General features: G+C 38.8%; 1 pseudogene; it reads right to left on the bottom strand.

The window, feature by feature from the left end:
* Positions 1–126: 126 nt before the first annotated feature.
* Positions 127–18,043, bottom strand: LOC110576607 (annotated as a pseudogene).
* Between the last annotated feature and the right edge of the window lie 1,783 nt (positions 18,044–19,826).

Genomic DNA, 19,826 nt, shown 5'->3' on the forward strand with positions numbered 1-19,826 from the left:
AGAGAAGTCACTGTTGCCCCCTTTTTCCACTTTTAGGAATTCAAGTTTAGTCAAGATTTTGACATATCTAATCCTGTAACTACTCTCTCTCCTTCCTTAACTTCAGAATGGAAGCTTTAAGCAACTTTAAAGCTTGAGCCCCTTCTGAATTTCCCAGAGTTTCTGCACTCTTTTTCAAACGAGCCTCCTCTTCAGGGATCAGCTTTACCTTCATGAGATCTGTAATGCCATTCTCTCCGAGGACACAAGGAACACTAAGGAATACTTCTTTTAGTCCATAGAGGCCCTGAAAGTAAAGGCTTAATAATTATTTCTTCCGTTCTTCCTTCCTTTCCTTCCCTTCCTTCCTACACAGGTCTGCAACATGAAAAACAACAGTTGCTGAGTGAATGAGTATTTCACAGCTTTGTGGTATGAATTATGGCAGAAAAATAGACCAACAGGACAGAGAACAATATAAAACAGATGGTTAGACATATTGTTCAGATTCACCAGCCATCTTTCCACATGGGGCCATGTTTGCTGGGAACCACTCTCCTTTTCCTATCTCCTTACCCCAGATCACTTCCTATCGGGGAATCACTTCAAAATTCCTATTACTTTATTCCCAACGACTTGATTCCATTTTGCTTTAGCCTGTCACATTCAGACTAGCAGGGGAGTCTTACCCAGGCCTCAACTTCCCCTTCTCCAGGAGACTAACTGCTAATACTTTTGTTAACTAGTGCTTCTTTGTTAGGTCCTTCCATTGGACATAATTGAAAATCTTAGAAAACAACTCAAATGGAGCAAGACCTACCCACAGTGGTTCCCAATGTTAGCAGATATTTGTAGAGTTAAACATGCAAAAAAACTTACTTTTATGCAATTGAATGTAATAAATACCAGGACAAAGGTCTACAAAGATAAGTCCCTCTACCACCAACACCACACCTTTCTCTGTCTCTTCAGCAGCAGCAAAGACTAGACTTTTGGAGGAGAGATGCTTGAAAAAGATCAACCTCAAAAATTGTTCTTCACAAATGCTCTTTTACCCCTATTTTATGTTAATGTTAAATGATTTTTCAAACATGAACATCTTACCTTACTTATGGTGGTCTCCTAAGATTCTTCAAAATACTTTCCATTAAATCAGCTACAGATAGGTAAACAGCCCCAAGAAAGGAGTCGTCTCATAGCCACTGTGGAGTTCGAAGAAATCATGAACCTAAGTTAACTTTGAAGAAATAATTGTCACTGAACATCTATTTTGTGGCAGCTTATCTGGACAATGCCACAAAACTGAAATGTTTCCATCAATAATGTCCCCTAGAAATTTCTTACATCAGTTGGTTATTTAAGGTAAACAGTCATGAGGGTAAGTACAGAGATACAGAAATTAATATGAAATCAATTTTACCATTAACAAAGACTATATTGTCAGTCAGCAAGTGAGTGCCTGCTGTGTTTAGGGTTAGGCTCAGCAAGGAGTGAGACAGACTCAGTCCCTGACTGGTGAGCTAATGAAAAGTGTGGGAAATAAAACAATGTATACTTAATGGAGCTGAGCTAATCTCATCCCCCTGGCAGAACTCAGGCTCACATCTAACTTCCAGGGACTGAAAATGCAAAATGAACATACTACCTGGCAACTACTTCTCTGTGGACGTTTCCCCACTGCTCAGGATCTTTATCAGTTCCTATATCTAAGTTCAGGTCCTTCAGAGAGACCCCAGCAATGTTCACTCCACTCCACACAGGAACCAAGAAAAAGACACCAAAAAATCTTTTTATTACACGGTATTATATAACAGCATTTTTTTAAGCTTTAGCAAAACTGTTATAATTGTGCTGTCTTTCAAATAGGAATGTTCAACAGAACAAAAAATTCAGATGTCTAAGTCCTGCCCCAAATATGCTAAACTAAGATCTCCCCAGGCATAGGGCCCATAATTCTATCCTCTTGGCAGAGATTCTCCACACAAGAAAGTGACAGTTTTAAACTTTCAACTACAGATAAGTATAAACCTTTATATGAATGGATTTCAAGGGTTCTTAGGAAAAACTAAGGAAAAAAGGACTACCATCACCATAGCACCTGTCCTCTTCCCTATAATGTTCTCCAGCTAATATAAAGAATTCGTGGGGCGCCTGGGTGGCACAATCGGTTGAGTGTCCAACTCTTGATTTCAGCTCGGGTAGTGATCCCAGGGTCGTGAGATCGAGCCCTGCGTCGGGCTCTGCACTCAGCACAGGGTCCGCTTTCTCCCCCTCCCTCTGCCCTTTCCTCCTGTGCTCAAGCTCTCACTCTCGCTCTAAAATAAATATATTTTTTTAATTTTGTTACTTGGATTACAGTACTGAACTTTCTAGAGTGTCCCAAATTAAATATAAACTATATCATGTTACTTAGTGCTGCATTAAGAAAGTCTTTTGATTATAGTAACATTCTCACTTTTTTCAAATCTGAGGTTTTCTGGTAGATTATTAAAATGTGCTTAAATCCACTATTAAAAGGTCTAGAGGGGAATAAGTCCTTTTTCCCCCCCACTCAGGAGCTATTTTACTTTATGATGAAATCTCTGTATGGTCAATAACGTCTAAAAAAAAGTCTAAATATATTTCAGAGAATGAACAGTTCAGTGGTGCTTTTAGGCTTACCGCTCGAGTCTCCATGCTTCCCAGGACCAACCCATGACAGCTTTCAGAATGGATACCAAGCCTCTGCCCAAGAAACGGAAACAGGCAGTGTCCAGATTACAGCCACTACCAATAACATGGTGTTTGGGAAATGCACTCAACTTCCAGGCTATGTAGGTTAAGATATCCACTGAGAAGAAAAAGTTCTTGTCAGAAAATAAGTTGTCAGAAAATGTTTTTATCTAACAGGATACATTTTTTAGGTTTATCTAAAACTGGTAAATCTGATGTTTTATGGGAGAAAAAAAAACATGGTTCTTTATCAACTCCAACTATACCACAATTCCAACAATATCTACCCAATAGAAATAAATTATGAGGGCGCCTGGGTGGCTGAGATGGTTAAGCGTCTGCCTTCGGCTTAGGTCATGATCCCAGGGTCCTGGGATCGAGTCTCACGTCGGGCTCCTCGCTCCTTGGGAGCCTGCTTCTCCCTCTGCCTCTCTCTCTCTCTCTTGCTCTCTGCCTCTCATGAATAAATAAATAAAATCTTAAAAAAAAATTAATAATGAAAAACCTTTTTGTTGCTATCTTGCATAGTCTTTGTGCAAAACACAGTAGTAGGTTCACTCCATAAAAAATTTTGAGAAACGGGTGCCTACGTGGCTCAGTCGGTTAGGCATCTGACTCCTCTTTTTTTTTTAAAGATTTATTTGACAGCACAAGCAGGGAGAGCGGCAGGCAGAGGGAGAGGGAGAAGCAGGCTCCCCGCTGAGCAAGGAGCCCGACGTGGGGCTAGATCCCAGGACCCTGAGTTCACGACCTGAGCCAGAGGCAGACGCTTAACTGACTGAGCCACCCAGGCGCCCCAGCGTCTGACTCTTGATTCCAGCTCAGGTCATGATCTCAGGTTCATGGAATCGAGCCCCAGGTCAGGCTCTACACTGGGCGTGTTGCCCGCTTGAGATTCTCTGTCTCTGGCTCCCTCTGCCCCTCCCCTCTCTCCCCCTCTTAAAAAAAAAATTAAAGTAAACGAATGCTCCCTTATCAAGTCTTTTAAATGATACTTTTCTCAGAGAATAACCCATTTAAAGCAAAAAGCTCAGATAAGGTGGGAACGGAAACAAGCATAGATCTTAGAATATCATTGTTGAGCAAAACATAATCAGGCCTTAGTCCCAGTAGGCAAAGGAAAAATTTTTGGTATAGCCTGATGGTTTGAATGTGTGAACTATTTAAAATTTTTTTTTTTTAAGATTTTATTTATTAGCGAGAAAGAGAATGAGAGACCGACAGCATAAGAGGGAAGAGGGTCAGAGGGAGAAGCAGACTCCCTGCTGAGCAGGGAGCCCGATGCGGGACTCGATCCCGGGACTCCAGGATCATGACCTGAGCCGAAGGCAGTCACTTAACCAACTGAGCCACCCAGGCGCCCAGGATGTGTGAACTATTTTAAAATATTAGCTTTATCAGAATTTTTTTCTTATTGAATTTAAAAAGTGGTAACTATAAGCCAAAAGAAGGTCAGTGTAGATGTGGTAATAGCAAAAATGGAATTTTCAACAAAAAAGCAATAGGGATAGAGATACTACATAGTATATGAAACAATCCAACAACATATAATAATCATGAACTCAGAAGCAACCAATAAAATGGCCTCAGAATATATGGAGAAAAATTGGGAATTCCAAGGTGAATCTGATTCATAATCAGTGGAAATTTTTAATATACCCAAGTCAGTAATAATTAAAAATCAGTAGAAATTAGTAATAACTTAGTAAAAGCAAACAATTAACAATATTTATATAGAATATAGAAAAATCATCATGCCCAATAAAGATGTTTTTTCCCTTAAATACATAAGGAACATTTATAATTAACTAGATTCCAAACTAAGCCTTACTAGATTTCAAAGAGCTGATGTTAACCCTAAAAGGAACAATAAAAATACCACAGATACCTCCCAAAAAAGTACCTACTGGTAAATTTATATTCTCAAATGCCTCTTTAAAACAAAAATAAAATCAATGACAGGAGTTATTAATCATAAAGTTTAAAAGGATGTAAAGAACAGACTATACTAGGATGAAAAAAAAAAACTATATCGATAAAATAGAAAGCTAGTTGCCGGGGAGAGGAGAACTTAAAATTACAAAAATATTTAGCAAAACTAGGAGGTTAAAGGGCAATGTCGCAAACAAATAATATTAGGATACAGAAGTAACCACAGAGAAGTTCAAAAAGTCGTAAGATACGACCTTGAGGCTGGGAGGCATGATTGCGGTGGGGGGGAGAGGGGGATACAACTTCTCATAAAATATGAAATACATGCCAGTACATTTAAAAACTTAGATGAAATGATCAAGTCTAGAAAACTTCCTAAAATGACTTAAGAAATGGAAAATCTGAATAAACAAATATACATTAATGAACTATTCAAAATCTATCCCCACACCATTTCAAATTGTTTTACAGATGAGTTGTATCAAAACTTCAAGGAACAGTTCATTCTTCTCTCATGCAACCTGTTTTTTATTTGATAACAAAAAGATTTTGGTAGGAATAGTAAAACCCTGATACTAAAATTAAGCGAAGACCACAAGAAAAATAATAAACCCATATCACTTATTTACATAGATGCCAACAAGTACTAAATAAAATATTAACAAATATAATTAAGTGGGGTCTTTGAAAATACTTTATGACCAAGTAGAGTTTACCCCAAAAGTGCAAAGACAGTTCAGTATCAGAAAATCTATTAATATACCACATGAGATTTAAAGGAAAAGACATATATGATTATTTGAATTGTAGAAAAAAATTATGAAATTCCAAGCCCATTTAGGGTTTAAAAAAATAAAACTCAGGGCGCCTGGGTGGCTCAGTTGGTTAAGCGACTGCCTTCGGCTCAGGTCATGATCCTGGAGTCCCGGGATTGAGTCCCGCGTCGGGCTCCCTGCTCGGTAGGGAGTCTGCTTCTCCCTCTGACCTTCCCCCTTCTCATGTGCTCTCTCTTTCTTTCTCACTCTCTCAAATAAATGAATAAATAAAATCTTTTAAAAAATAAATAAAAATAAAAAAATAAAACTCAACAACCTAGGAAAAGCAGGAAACTTCCTTAACCTCAAAAAGGTATCTATGAAAATCCAAAACAAACATTATACATAATGAAGAAAAATTAGCATTTTCATTAAAAGTCAGGAACAAGGGCACCTGAGTGGCCTAGTTGCTTAAGCGACTGCCTTCAGCCAGGTCATGATCCCGGGGTCCACGGATTGAGTCCCACATCAGGCTTCCCTTGCTCTGCGAGGAGCCTGCTTCTCCCTCTCCCTCTGCCTGCCACTCTCCCTGCTTGTGCTCGCTGTCAAGTAAATAAATAAAATCTTAAAAAAAAAAAAAAAAGTCAGGAACAAGACAAGGATACCACTACCAGTGTTTCCATTTAACACTGTACTGGAGATCCTCTTAGCTAATGCAATAGGGCAGGAAAAAGATAAAGGTCTTAAGAATAAACAAGTCTTTATTTGGAGGTGGTACAATTATCTAAGAGAAAATGTTTGATAATGCATGAACTACTGAAATTAAAGAACAGAGACATGTGAGACACCATTAAACACACCAACATATGCATTACAGTAATACCAGAAAGAGGAGAGTAAGAAGCACAACAGTTATTTGAAGAAATAACGGCTGAAACTTCCCAAATTGATAAAACATTTATCTGCACAGATAAATGCAGATACTTCCGGAACTCCAAGTAAGAGAAACTGAGATTCTCACTTAGACACATTATAGTCAAACTGTCAAAAGCCAAAGAGAAATACTGGAGATAGCAAGAGAAACCAGACTTGCTGCATACAAGGGACCCAAAATAAGTCAACGGCTGACTTCTCATCTGGAGCAGTGGAGGCTGGAAGACAGCTGAATGACATTCACAGTGCTGTAAGAGAAACTCCACCAAGAATTCTCGACCTAGTAAATCTATATTTCCAAAAATGAAGGCAAAATAGAGACATTCCCGAATAAAGAGAATTCACTGCTAGTACTTCTGCCCTACAAGAAATACTAAAGGAAGTTATTCAGGCTTAAAGGAAGTGATACCAGGCAGCAACTCGAATTGAAATGAAGAAATAAAGAGTACGGTAATAGTGATATGTGGCAACTGTAAAAACAAAAACAAAACTATAATTTATATGTACATAATTTTATAATATATATCATATATAAAACAATTATAAATAAATACAATTTATATATAAAAATGTGTGTGTACACACACCCCCTTATTTAAAACTGCATAAAACAATTATCTATAAAATTTAATTATTGGGCCTACAAGATATAGAGAGAAAAGGTATTTGACAATAACAACCCAGAGGAGGGAGAAGAGAAAGAAGCTAGAGTAGAGCAAGGAAGTGACACCAGACAATAACTCAAATCTAGATGAATAAAGAATACCAGAAATGAAAAATTAAGGTTAATATAAAAAACTTAATAAATGTATATTTTCTTCTCTTAGCTTCTACAAAAGACACAAGATTATATATATAAAGCAATAACTGTAACACTGTATTGTTGATTTTGTTATATAAACATAATATATAAAATAATAGCACAAAAGTCAGTGAGGGGCTGATACTAGAATGGAGCAAAGTTTCTATATTTCGTTGGAATTAAATGTGCAAAAATGTGAAGTAGATCATGGCATGTTGAGCTGTATATTGTAACCCCAAGAGCAACCACTAAAAAACAAAAACCCTCAAAAACCATAGTTAAAAACAAATAAAGGAATTAAAATGGTGCTTCAGAAAATATCCCCTTAATGCAAAAAAGTCAGTAAAGGAGAAACTGAGGAACAAAAGAAGATATAAGACATATAGAAAACAAAGAGAAAAATGGCCAAAATAAATCCAAACATATCAATAAAAATATTCAATGTGAATAAATAATCCATTCAAAAGAGAGTTTTTCAAACTGAATAAAACAAGATCTAATTATATTGCTCTGTAGAAGAGTCACATTGTAAATTTAAAGATACAAATAGCATATGAAACAAATCTAACACTGTTAACTACACTGGAATAAAAATAAAACTATAAATAGGTTGAAAGTAAAAAGATGGAAAATTATACACCATACAAATGTGAGTCTGAGTAGTTCTATTAATGTCAGACACATTTTTTTGAAGTTACTAGAAACAAAGAGGGATATTTTTAAATGATAGAAAGTAATTCATCAGTAAGTTATAACAGTTATAAACATAGGCCCCTAAAATACATAAAGCAAAACTGACAAAACCAAAGGGAAAAGTAAACGATTCAATAACAAAAACTGAAAACTTCAACACCCCACTCTTGATTATGGATAGAACTACTCAGGTAATCAGCAAGGACACAGAAGACCTGAACAACCAAATACTACCAACCAGTTAGAACTAAGTTACACAGAACCGCAACAGCAGAATATACATTCTCAAGGGCACATGAAATCTTGTCCATGCTAGGCCACAAAATAAATTTCAACAAATTTAAGAGAGTTGAAATACAAAGTATATTCTTATACCAGAACAGACATTTGAAATCAACAACATAAGGAAATCAGAAAAATTCACAAGTATTTGAAAAATAACACGTTCCCCTTAAGTAACAAGTGGTTCAAAACAAAATCTGAAGAGACTCTTCCTCCCACTGCCAAGTTACACAGAGGCAGAGGCTCGGGTGCCATGTCCCATAACCTACCGCCATGGCCCAGGAAGGCATTGCTGCCAGAGATGTAGTGGACATTCCTACGGCTTCACCAGAGGTGCTGAAGACGCCCTCATCCACAATGGCCTAGCATGTGGAATTAATGAAGATGCAAAAGCCTTAGAGAAGCACCAAGCCCATCTTTGTGTGTTTCATCCAAATGTGATGAGCCTTATGTATGTCAAGTTGGTGAAGCTCCTTTGTGCTGAGCACCAAATTAACCTAATTGAGGTTTGACAACAATGAGAAACTAGGGGAATGAGTAGGCATCTGTAAAACTGACAGAGGGAAAACCCTATAAAGTGACTGGTTGCTGTTGTGTGGTGGTTAAGGACTATGGCATAGAATCTCAGGCCAACGATGTCATCAAGGAGTACTTTGGATGCAAGAAAAGAAATCAAAAACTTGGCTCTTGCTCCTCAAAAGAGAAAAAAATATCTTAAGAGAAATTTAAAAATACTTGAGACAAAAGAAACAAAAACACTATATACCAAAATTTATGAGATGCAGCTTCTCTGAGCTTAAAGGAAAATCAATACCCATAAATGCCCACTACAAAACAAAAAAGATTTCAAATCAATAACCTAACCTTCTATCTTAAAAAATAAGAAAAAGAAGAGCACACTAAACCCAAAGGAAGGAGAAGAAAAGATAATGAAGATTAGGATGCAAATAAAAATGAAGCAAAATAGAAAGTCAATAGAGAAAATTAATGACATCACAAATGGGTTCTTTGAGAAGATCAACAAAATTGAAAAGCCTAGTCTGGCCAAGCTAGATTGTCCAAGAAAAAGAAGAGAAGGAATCAAATTACTAAAATCAGGAATGAAAGAGGGGATCATCACTATCGACTTCAGAGAAATAAGATAATATGGGAATAATATGAACTATGAGCCAACAAATTAGATAATTTACATAAATAGGTAAATTCCTGGAAAGACAGAAACTACTAAAACTACTCAAATAGAAAATCTGAATAGACATACAAGAAAGAGAGATGAAATCAGTAATTGGGAAATCTTCCCAAAAGCAAAGGCTTCACTAGGGAATTCTACTAAACATTCAAACAATACCAGTCCTTCACAAACTCTTCCAGAATGGAAGAAGGCACACTTCACTACTCATTCTATGAGGACATTATTACCCAAAGGTAGACAAAGACCCCTCTGGAAAAACATTTTCCCTCAAGAATATAAATATGAACATCCTCAACAAAATGTTAGCAAACTAAATCCAACAGCATTAAAATAGATTATACATAAGGACTAGGGAGATTTATCCCAGAATTGGCTTGACATCCAAAAACCAATTGGTGTAACCCATTAATAAAGTAAAAACAAAAAAAGAGTGTCTCAAGAGACAAAAAGCATTTGACAGGGGCATCTGGGTAGCTCAATAGGTTAAGCATCTGCCTTTGGCAGCCAGGGTCCTGGGATCGAGCCCTGGGTCAGGCTCCCTGCTCAGCGGGGAATCTGCTTCTCCCTCTCCTTCTGCCCCTCCACACCCCCAGCTCGTTCTCTCTCAAGTAAGTAAATTAAATCTTTAAAAAAAAAAAAAAAAAAAAAGCATTTGACAAAATCCAACACCCATTCATGGTAAAAACCCTCAACAAACTAGGAATAGAAGGGAATGTCCCTAATATAATAAAGAGCATCTATGAAAAACATACAGTTGGGGCGCCTGGGTGGCTCAGTTGGTTAAGCGACTGCCTTCGGCTCAGGTCATGATCCTGGAGTCCCGGGATCGAGTCCCGCATCGGGCTCCCTGCTCGGCGGGGGGTCTGCTTCTCCCTCTGCCCTCTTCCCTCTCGTGCTCTCTGTCTCTCATTCTCTCTCTCTCAAATAAATAAATAAAATCTTTAAAAAAAAAAAAAAAGAAAAACATACAGTTAACATTATCCTTAAATTGGGAACTAAGGTAAGGATGCCCACTCTCACCACTTTTATGCAATACTGTATTAAAGGTTTTAGCCAAGGCAATTATGCAAAAAAGAAAGAAAAGCCATTCAGAGTAGAAGGGAAAAATAAAGCTATATTCACAGACATGATCTTGTATACAGAAAATTCTAAGAAACTACTATCTTAAATCTACTAATCTAAAAATCTAAAAAAGTGGAAGATTTGTAGACTGAAAACTATAAACATTGCTGAAATTAGAGAAGTCCTAAATAAATAAATGAGAAGACATCCCACGGACATCAGTGGGAAGACTTAGTATTGTCAAGATGGAAATACTACCAAAACCAGTCTACAAATTCATTGTACTCTTTATCAAAATCTCTGCAGGGTTTTTTGCAGACATTGACAAGCTGGTTCTAAAATTCATGTGGAAATGCAAAGGATTCAGAAAAGCCAAAACAGTCTTGAAAAGAACAAAGTTGGAGGAGTTAACACCTCCTAATTTCAAAACTTACCACAAAGCCACAGTAATTGACACGTGTCTAAATAGTATGGAGTGATCTTCATGATATGTTATTAAAGAAGAGGACGAGGGGCTCCTAGCTGGCTCAGTTGGAGGAGCGTGCAACTCTTTATCTTGAGGTTGTGTGTTCGAGCTCCACATTGGGTGTGGAGAGTATGTAAAAAAAAAAAAAAAAAAAAAAAGGATAGAGAGAAGTGTACATAGAAACAAAAAGCGTTTTATAAACAAAAATTTTCAACAGCTACTTATTTAAAAATGGAGGCTAAAGGGAAGAGGACAGAGATAGAAGCTAGACTTCTTGTAGCCATGTAAATATTTAATAAAATTATCAAACAAAAAAATATCAAAATTTAAATAGCAGTTCCTTGGGGCACCTTGGTGGTTCAGTCAGTTAAGCGTCTGCTTTGGCTCAGGTCATGATCCCGGGGTCCTAGGATTGAGCCCCGCATCGGGCTCCCTGCTCGGCGGGGAATCTGCTTCTCCCTCTTCCTCTGCACCTCCCCCTGCTTGTAAATGCTCTCTCATGCTCTTGCTCTCTCAAATAAATAAAATCTTTAATAGCAGTTCCTCGATATCAAAATTGAAATGAATAAATGTAATCATGTACTCAGTTTTGTCCTACCTGCAGACAAAACCTATTCCAAATGACTTTAAAATACAGTAATTTGACTGAATATCCCAGCCCAGATTTCTGAGCTCCAGACTCAGCTACCTGTTTGATATTTCTTCCTGAATGTCTTCAGATATCTGGAATTTAAAATGTCTCAATTGGAAGTCTTGATTTTTCTCCCCTAAACCCAACAACCTCTCCTACTTCCCTCACTGACTCCCACCCCTTGAGAGCATCCAACCCGGGTAAATGGAGCCACCATCCAATTAGTTGCTCAAGGAAAAAAAAATCTAGAAGTAATTTTTTTATTCCTTCCTGTCCCTCACTACATACAATCAGCAGTCCTGCAAATTTGATCTCCAAAATATATCTTGAATTTGTCCACTTTATTCATGCACCAGTGAGGAGTTGTACAATTCTGGAAAGTCAGGCAGTAAACTAGAGTGCTACTTTCACTTCTGCACCCTCAATAATCTGGAAAACAGCTCAGATATGAAAACCTTTAGAATGTAAACTTCAAAAGTCATATGATTAAACAAATTATGCTTTCATATGTGCTAGTGTTTAAGGAAATCTTCATTATAGTAATACACATTGATTACAACTGTGCAGAATACGTTACTTTAACAAAATCAGAACACATTCTGGTTATTACATCAGTTTAGAATTTAAATATTTTTCTCCAGGCCCCTGGGTGGCTCAGTCAGTTAAGCAGCTGACTCTTTATTTCTGCTCAGGTCATGATCTCAGGGTCCTGGGATCCAGCTATGAGTCAGGTTTCATGCTCAGTGGGAAGTCTGCTCCAGGATTCTCCCTCTCCCCAAAAAAATAAGTATCTTTAAAAAAAATTTTTTTTTCTACCAAGTTACTAAACCCACCCCCATAAAAATTCTTCAGTGAACAATCAAAACAAAGCTGACATGGACTGGAAACAAAAAATCAGTTTGCAGCATGGACTATATTGGATAATACTGGGAATAATTAATTTAAACATGGACACATTTTGCTGGACTAAATCAAGGTGTTTCTCCTTTTATCTGGCACGCACCTGCTTGATAATCACTATGTTGGAGTTTGCAGTGACAAGGTAATCTGGGGAAAGATTTGAATAGAAAATATATTATGGAAGAAAACATCTGACATTTAAGTACACCTTTCCTGTTAGGCTCAGTCACCACACTGTGTTTACTAAAGAGTGGGGTTTTTTTAGATCTACTATGCCCAAAGCACTCTTTTAGATTCAGGAAATGTCATTAAGTTTTACTAAACTTATTGAAGTTTTCCTTGTACATTTTTTAAAAACCTCCTAACTGGGGTGCCTGGGTGGCTCAGTCAAGTTAATCATCTGCCTCAGTCTGTTAATCGTCTGCCTCAGGTCATGATCCCAGAGTCCTGGGATTGGGCCCCACATCGAGCCCCACATCGGGCTCCCTGCTCGGGTGGGAGTCTGCTTCCCCCTCTCCCTTTGCCCCTCTCCCCACTTGTGCTCACTCACTCTCTCTCAGATAAATAAAATCCTTAAAAAAAAAAAAAGAAAGAACTTAGGCTTTTGAGTCAAATAGAACTGAGTTCAAATCCTTACTCCACTTAACTTCAGTTCACAGATGCATCATCTGTAAAACCTCATAGAGTTGTGCTAAGGATTAAATAATACACATAAAGTGCTTAGCTCTGGCACAGTGTCTGGCACAAAACAGACAATCGATTAACGATAACTGTTACGATAACTACTATTACCGCTGCTCACAGGAAATGAGTCTGGTGCTGTAGGAAACCCTGAAAACAAATGGAAGTAAAACCTAATGAAATCTGAACAAGATGTTATGAGTGTACAGGGAGCAACCAACTTTGTAAGAACTGAGGAAGAGGCACCTGGGTGCCTCAGTTGGTTAAGCGTCCGACTCTTGATTTTGGCTCAGGTCCTGATCTCAGGGTTGTGAGGTCAAGCTCCATGTCAGGCTCCATGCTCAGCAAGGAGACGGCTTGAAATTCTCTCTCCCCCCTCTCCCTCAATCCCTCCCCCTGCTCACGCTTGGACGCAGGTGTGTGCTCTCTCTCTCTCAAATAAATAAATCTTAAAAAAAAAAAAAAAAAGAACTGAGGAAGTCTTCATAAAGGGAGATAAAGATATGATTTTCTTATTTATTCATGTAGCATTAGAATAATTATAGTACTTAACTATGACATTAATCTTTGCTAGAAACAAAGTTTGGCATTTTCATGAAAGGGCTGCCATGTTGAAGATCCATTGTCTCACCAGTCAATTTGCCTTCATCAACATCCACAAAGGCAAGTTCATCACTCAAACACTAAAAGAAATTAGTCAAAAGCAGGGGGAGGGAGTAAGCCTCTTAATTAAGTGCAGAATGAAAGAAAATTCTTATACCGTCAATCTATGTGTACCTTATGAGTTATTAGACTCAAAAGGAGACATAGTATGTTCAACATTTCATGATCTAAAAGTCCAAACCAGAAGAGATACAAGGAAGTTTCAGTTCACACTTAGAAAAACAACAGAAATTGTGTAATAAACAGAAGAGTCTCTGAAGATAGTGAACACCTCTTTAAGCTGAGGCTGCACAGTGACCAAGCAGGGATTCTGTAGAAGGAATTTCTCATCAGACTATGAGCTCCTTGAGAATAGGAAGTGTTTATTCATCTCCACTGTGATGCTTCGCACCAACCTAGCACATAGGAGCTCAATAAGTTTTTTAAATAAATGGATTAAAATATAAGGCCCCTTCCAACTCTAAAATTTTATAGCTCTATAATCGGGCAATATTACCTGCAAAAATTAATCAGTACTATTATTTCTAGCATGCTACGTAAGAAAGGAGGGAAAATAACATATTTGTATTTGCAAAAGAAACACTTGAAGATACACAAGAAACTAATTTAAATGGGTGCCTATAGCAGACACTGGAGGAAAGGCTGGATGGAAACTAGATGAAATATATACTTCGCCAGGTATATCTGTTTTTATTACTTTTATTTTGTAATCCTGTGAATGTATTATTTTTTGAAAAAATGTTTTAAATAACTACAAATTTTTATGAATTTTAAATAACTAAAATTTTCACTGAAAAAAATGACTGTTCTAGTACTTAGAAATAAATAATCAAGCATCTACAATTTAAGCATATGTCCAACTTATATTGTTGGATATTTTACTTTATTCTAATTAATAGAAATCCAAAGTCAAGCACTTTAAATTTTAAACTACATCATAATTGATTAGCTTAGAAGTCTAAACTCTATCACGAAGGAAATGCTGTTGCTTAATGAGATGCCAATGCTTTCTGAATACTCTAAATTATTCAGTGATTGTAGTAGTATATAGCAGGATTTATATAGTATTGATAAAATTATCTTTGAAAAGCTAATTTTTAAAATGTACTGTTACCCCAGTAACAATGAGCACGCTCAGCACCCAGATCTTGGTTTATATAGTACCATTCTCCAGTAACAGGAACTAGGGATCCTTGGAAAAAAGGTTGATTTGGCCCTGGAGCAGAAAATATACAAGATGAAGAAGCTGAAACATAGTGCCAAAAAGTAAGGAAGTGCTCAAAACAAAACAAAAGCCTATGTCGATGGGGTATGTCAAAGGCACACAGTAGTCAACTGAATAAGCTTCCAGTGGCCAAAGATGGAACAATTTGAGAAACAAAATCAACGAAGACATACTGGATTATAACCCAAAATATAAAATCCATGAATCCATACTAATATTTACAAATGAATTAATAGGGTGGAAGAAACAAATCTCCCATGCAGAATTCCAGATAATTTATGTAGACATTCCACTCTCAGAGGAAGCATAACTCCCTACCTCTTTAAGTGTGGGCTGTACATAGAGACTTCCTTCCAAAGAGCATAGTATGGAAAGGGGTAAAAAAGAGTAACTCAGCCAGGTGACTGAGGTCAACATCAACCATGATAAATCATGTTTACAGTATGTACTCTGGTTATGATGTGATGAAAATGTCACTTTAAATCTGTGTCTTCCTCCCAAAAATCCATAACCCATCTAACCATGAGAAAAATACCAAATTCCAATAGAGGGGCATTCTACAAAATACCTGACTAGTAATCCTCAAAACTGCCAGTCATCAAAAACAAAATCTAAGAAACAGTCAGTCTAGAGGAGGCTAAGGAGACACGATGACTAGGTGTAATGTGGTATGCCTGATGGGATCCTGGAACAGAAAAAAAGGGCATTAGGTAAAAATTAAGGAAATCTGGGTAATGTATGGATTTTAGTTAATGATAACGTACAGATGTTGGCTCATTAATTATGACAAATATACCATATGATGTAAATAACTGGATGTGAGGTAAAGACAGAACTCTGTACTTATCTTTTCAATTTTTCTGTAAATCTAAAACTGTTATTAAAAAAATAAGGTCTAAAAAATAAGTCTATAAAAAAGTATTTTAACTCAATCTCTCTGGACACTTTCCATATTTATAAAAATGAAGGTGGGTAGAATATCCACTCTCTGCATTTGCTATCCAGTACTTTCTCCCTCTTAACATGCATTTGGCTTTTATTCTTTCATTCAACTACTATCTATTACACTAGGCATGGTTCTAGACTTGGGATACAGCAATAAATGGAATAAAGATTCCTGCCCTCATAGATATCACATTATAGTAGTGAAAGTTTATGTATTGTGGTATAATTCAGTAATTTTCAAAAACACTGCCATTTCTTTACTAGGTTTGTACCATAAATTTCTGCCGATAAAGTAATAAACAATTCCTACTGACAATTATTCCTTATCAGCAAGGAGCTATTTAAGATATCACCACCTTGGGACGCCTGGGTGGCTCAGTCGTTGGGCGTCTGCCTTCGGCTCAGGTCATGATCCTAGGGTCCTGGGATCGAGTCCCGCATCGGGCTCCCTGCTCCGCGGGGAGCCTGCTTCTCCCTCTGCTTGTGCTCTCTCTCTCTGACAAGTAAAAAAAATCTTTAAAAAAAAAAAAAAGATATCACCACCTCCTTGGGGCACCTGGGTGGCTCAGTTGGTTGAGCACCCCACTCTTGATTTGGGCTCTGGTCATGATCTCAGGGTCCTGGGATGGAGCCCTGGGTCGGGCTCTGACCTCCGCGTTGGGATTCTTTCTCTCCCTCTGCTTCTGCACCCCCCCCCCCCCCGCTCACACTCTCACACACTCTCTCGCTCTCAAATAAATAAATAAATCTTAAAAAAAAAAAAAAGTATCACCACTTCCTTGAATGAAAGAAGTTGCCAAGGCTAGGGCCAGGAGAGGAAGAGATTAAAGTGAGCCTTACCCTGGGACTTTGTAGGGGTATTGTGCACCACATTTTCTAAGACATACAAATGCTATAGTTGTCAGCATCAGAGAATTCAAGCTCTAGGAGCTTGTGGCTATTACTTTCTTTTTATGGATAGGGCCCAATCCATCCCTATCAAAGCAAGATAGTAAATAAATCTTTTACTTCAAGGTTTTCTGTACATATTATGTCTATACTTATCTATTCATGCAACCTGCCTTTTTTCCTCCTTCGTAAAACAGACCTAATAATTACTTTTTGGGATTTTATTAGATAACATATATAAAGTATATTGTTTTCATTATTATTGATGTTGACAACAAATGTATTGGTTTTCATGTACGTGTATTCTTCATTAGCAATGACGACACTGCTGATAAAGGCATTATAGTTGATAGGACAAAATGAGTCACTGGGAATTCATATGATTGCTAGGAGCCGCAGTTGACAGAGGCTGACGTTCTTAGTGCCTTAAGGACACTTAGGTCATCTAGATGAAACCCGGGGCCAATCCTTTAAATCCAATAATCATGTCAGGATTAAAGGCTATAGAAAGGTAGCTTAAGGAAATTTTAGATATTCCATTAATAAAAGCAAAGCATAGCTCCAAGAGTTTATTATTATTTACGAAAACATTATGGATTCAAACCAAGGTAATGTTCTTAGAAAGGGGTCAGAATCTTTTTAGTCCTGTGTCTAGCCATTTAACTGGAAGCTTTTATCTGCCACATCAATACTAAGAACTAAACACTAAAACTAACCCCACTTGGATAAGGAAGAAGGGAAATAAAGATAGAGACTAGGAAATAAGAGAGAGATTTTTAAAGGAAAAAGATTATTATATTGTACTAGTAGGACACCCACCACAACGGACAGGTTGTACACTTCTTTTCTGCCATCTATTTCTTCAGTGTGTGTGTGTGTGTGAGCTGTTTCCCAGTCAAGCGAAGGGGCACTTCATACGGTCATCACATGAGCGGAAGTGAAAGGTGTCAACATTCTAACACATAGGATACCATCATAAAAACTAGAAAAAGCAGCCCGCTCTGGGTGAAACAATTAGAAAAGCGCAGCTTTACCTCTGGACTAAACCAGCAGGGACTGGATAGGGCCCCCCATTCACCCCTTTAACTGAATACAACCTGCACAACCATATGCAGTAGCCTTACATCCAAAGGAGGGAAACTTCGTTAACCCTATGGCAGAGAACACATAACTCACTTTCAATAATACGCTGGTTGCACAGGCCACACCAACGGCTCCAGTTCCTATAATGGAGATTTTATTGTGCTGAGCCGCCTCCTCTGAAGTGAAATTCTTAGTAAGTTCACCCTGGACAGTCGCCATCTTGGAAACCTAACAGAGTGAGGAAAAACTGCAAAGACACTTCCAAATTCGGAATTGGTCTACAGTGAGAGAGGCCTCATAGAGAACTCCTGGGTCCCTGTGGGAAGAGAGGTGCTGTAGACCCACCAGGGAACGACAAAAGTGGCTGGCAAAGAAGCTGGGTGGTTTCTGGCCAGCACCCCAACACCCAGGAGGCAAACCAAGGGGGTGGGAGAGTGGGGAGAAGGGTGGTATAAGTTAAGAGGAATTAAGAAGGAGTGAAGGCAAAGGGGCTGCTCCACCAAAAACGACACGACAGTCAGGACACCTGTTCCTCCCCTCCCCGCCCCCTAGCCCAGCTCTCAGCTCCAGCACTGAGCTCCGGCCCAAGACTGCCAGGCGCGCGGTACTTCCGGCCACACTCACACGGGTGAAGGGCCAGCCACCCCTGACCGGGATGCGTGCAGTCTGCAAGGGACACAGAGCCATCCTCAGGCAAAAGAAATTCGCTCCCGCGGCGCCCACGCTCCAGCTGGTCTGCAGGACTCCAGCAGCCGAGTACATGGCCACCCTCTCAGGAGGCAGACGAAAAGAAGGGAGGAAAAGGGCAGAACTGTCGGAGGCTGCAAGGGGGAAAACCGTTGGCTACTGAGGCTGCGCAAGGCCCCGCCCAGCTCGTGTGGCCCTCGTGGGGTCTTCGCACACCTGGAGCCGAGGATCGGCCAGGAGGCGGCCTCTGAGGTACTGCACCTGCCCCTGCGCCGGCTGCTCATCACCTGCACCAGCGGAGGGCTGAGGTTTCTGTAGTTGGCGGGCTTCAGGGAGGCTCCTTGGGCTCCTGGGCTCCAAGAGCTCGAGGTGCAAAAGATAACAATGAACTAGAGAAGGGCACCTGGGTGGCTCAGTTGGTTGAGCGGACTGCCTTCGGCTCAGGTCATGATCCTGGAGTCCCAGGATGGAGTCCTGCATCGGGCTCCCTTCTCAGTGGGGAGTCTGCTTCTCTCTCCGACCCTCCCACCCCCTCATGCTCTCTCTCTCTCATTCCCTCTCAAATAAGTAAATGAAATCGTAAAAAACAACAACAATGAACTAGAGAGTCTCAGCTATCAAACCGAGTACTGTTTGCCCAGAACTCATCCACTGGAGAGGCGGAGTAAATTTATTTTTAACCAAACCTTGTCTGGATGTATCCAATAAGGGCTTTTTGACTCTCCCTTGGGAACTTTTCCCCAGAGCAGCTGGAGAAAGACCTGCATGCTACTTTTAACCACCCACAAATGTGAGCCAAAGCAGAGAGAGTAAAAATTTTAAAACCCTCTGTGCAAAGGGGATTTTTAAATAAGATATGAAATCCTAAGAATTTGACCAGTGCAGGGCTGATAACCATTTCCACTAGTGGATGGGAAAGCTTAACTCATTATTTATGAAGTAGTTAAATGCAGAATCCCAAATTCCCCTCTTATCCTTTGGGATACACCAAGGTTTCTAGTTCTCTTGTCCCACCACGTTCTACCTAATTGTTTTCTACTCATTTGTAAATCATAATACATAATACACCTCTGACAAATTCTTTTAGAAGAAATAGAGCAGTGTTTCTCAAACTTTTTTTCATTATCTCTCCCTCAAGGGCCTTTTTAGACTTTCTCTGCCGATCATTCAGCTCCACCCACCCCCAACATGAAATTAAATATTAAAGAATAAGAGGGACAGCTGGCTAGCTCTGTCCATGGAGCAAGTGACTCTTGATCTTGGGGTTGTGAGTTCAGGCCCCATGTTGGGTGTAGAGATTACTTAAAAATAAAAT

Source organism: Neomonachus schauinslandi, chromosome 11 (genome assembly GCF_002201575.2).
Source record: "Neomonachus schauinslandi chromosome 11, ASM220157v2, whole genome shotgun sequence".
NCBI lineage: Eukaryota > Metazoa > Chordata > Mammalia > Carnivora > Phocidae > Neomonachus > Neomonachus schauinslandi.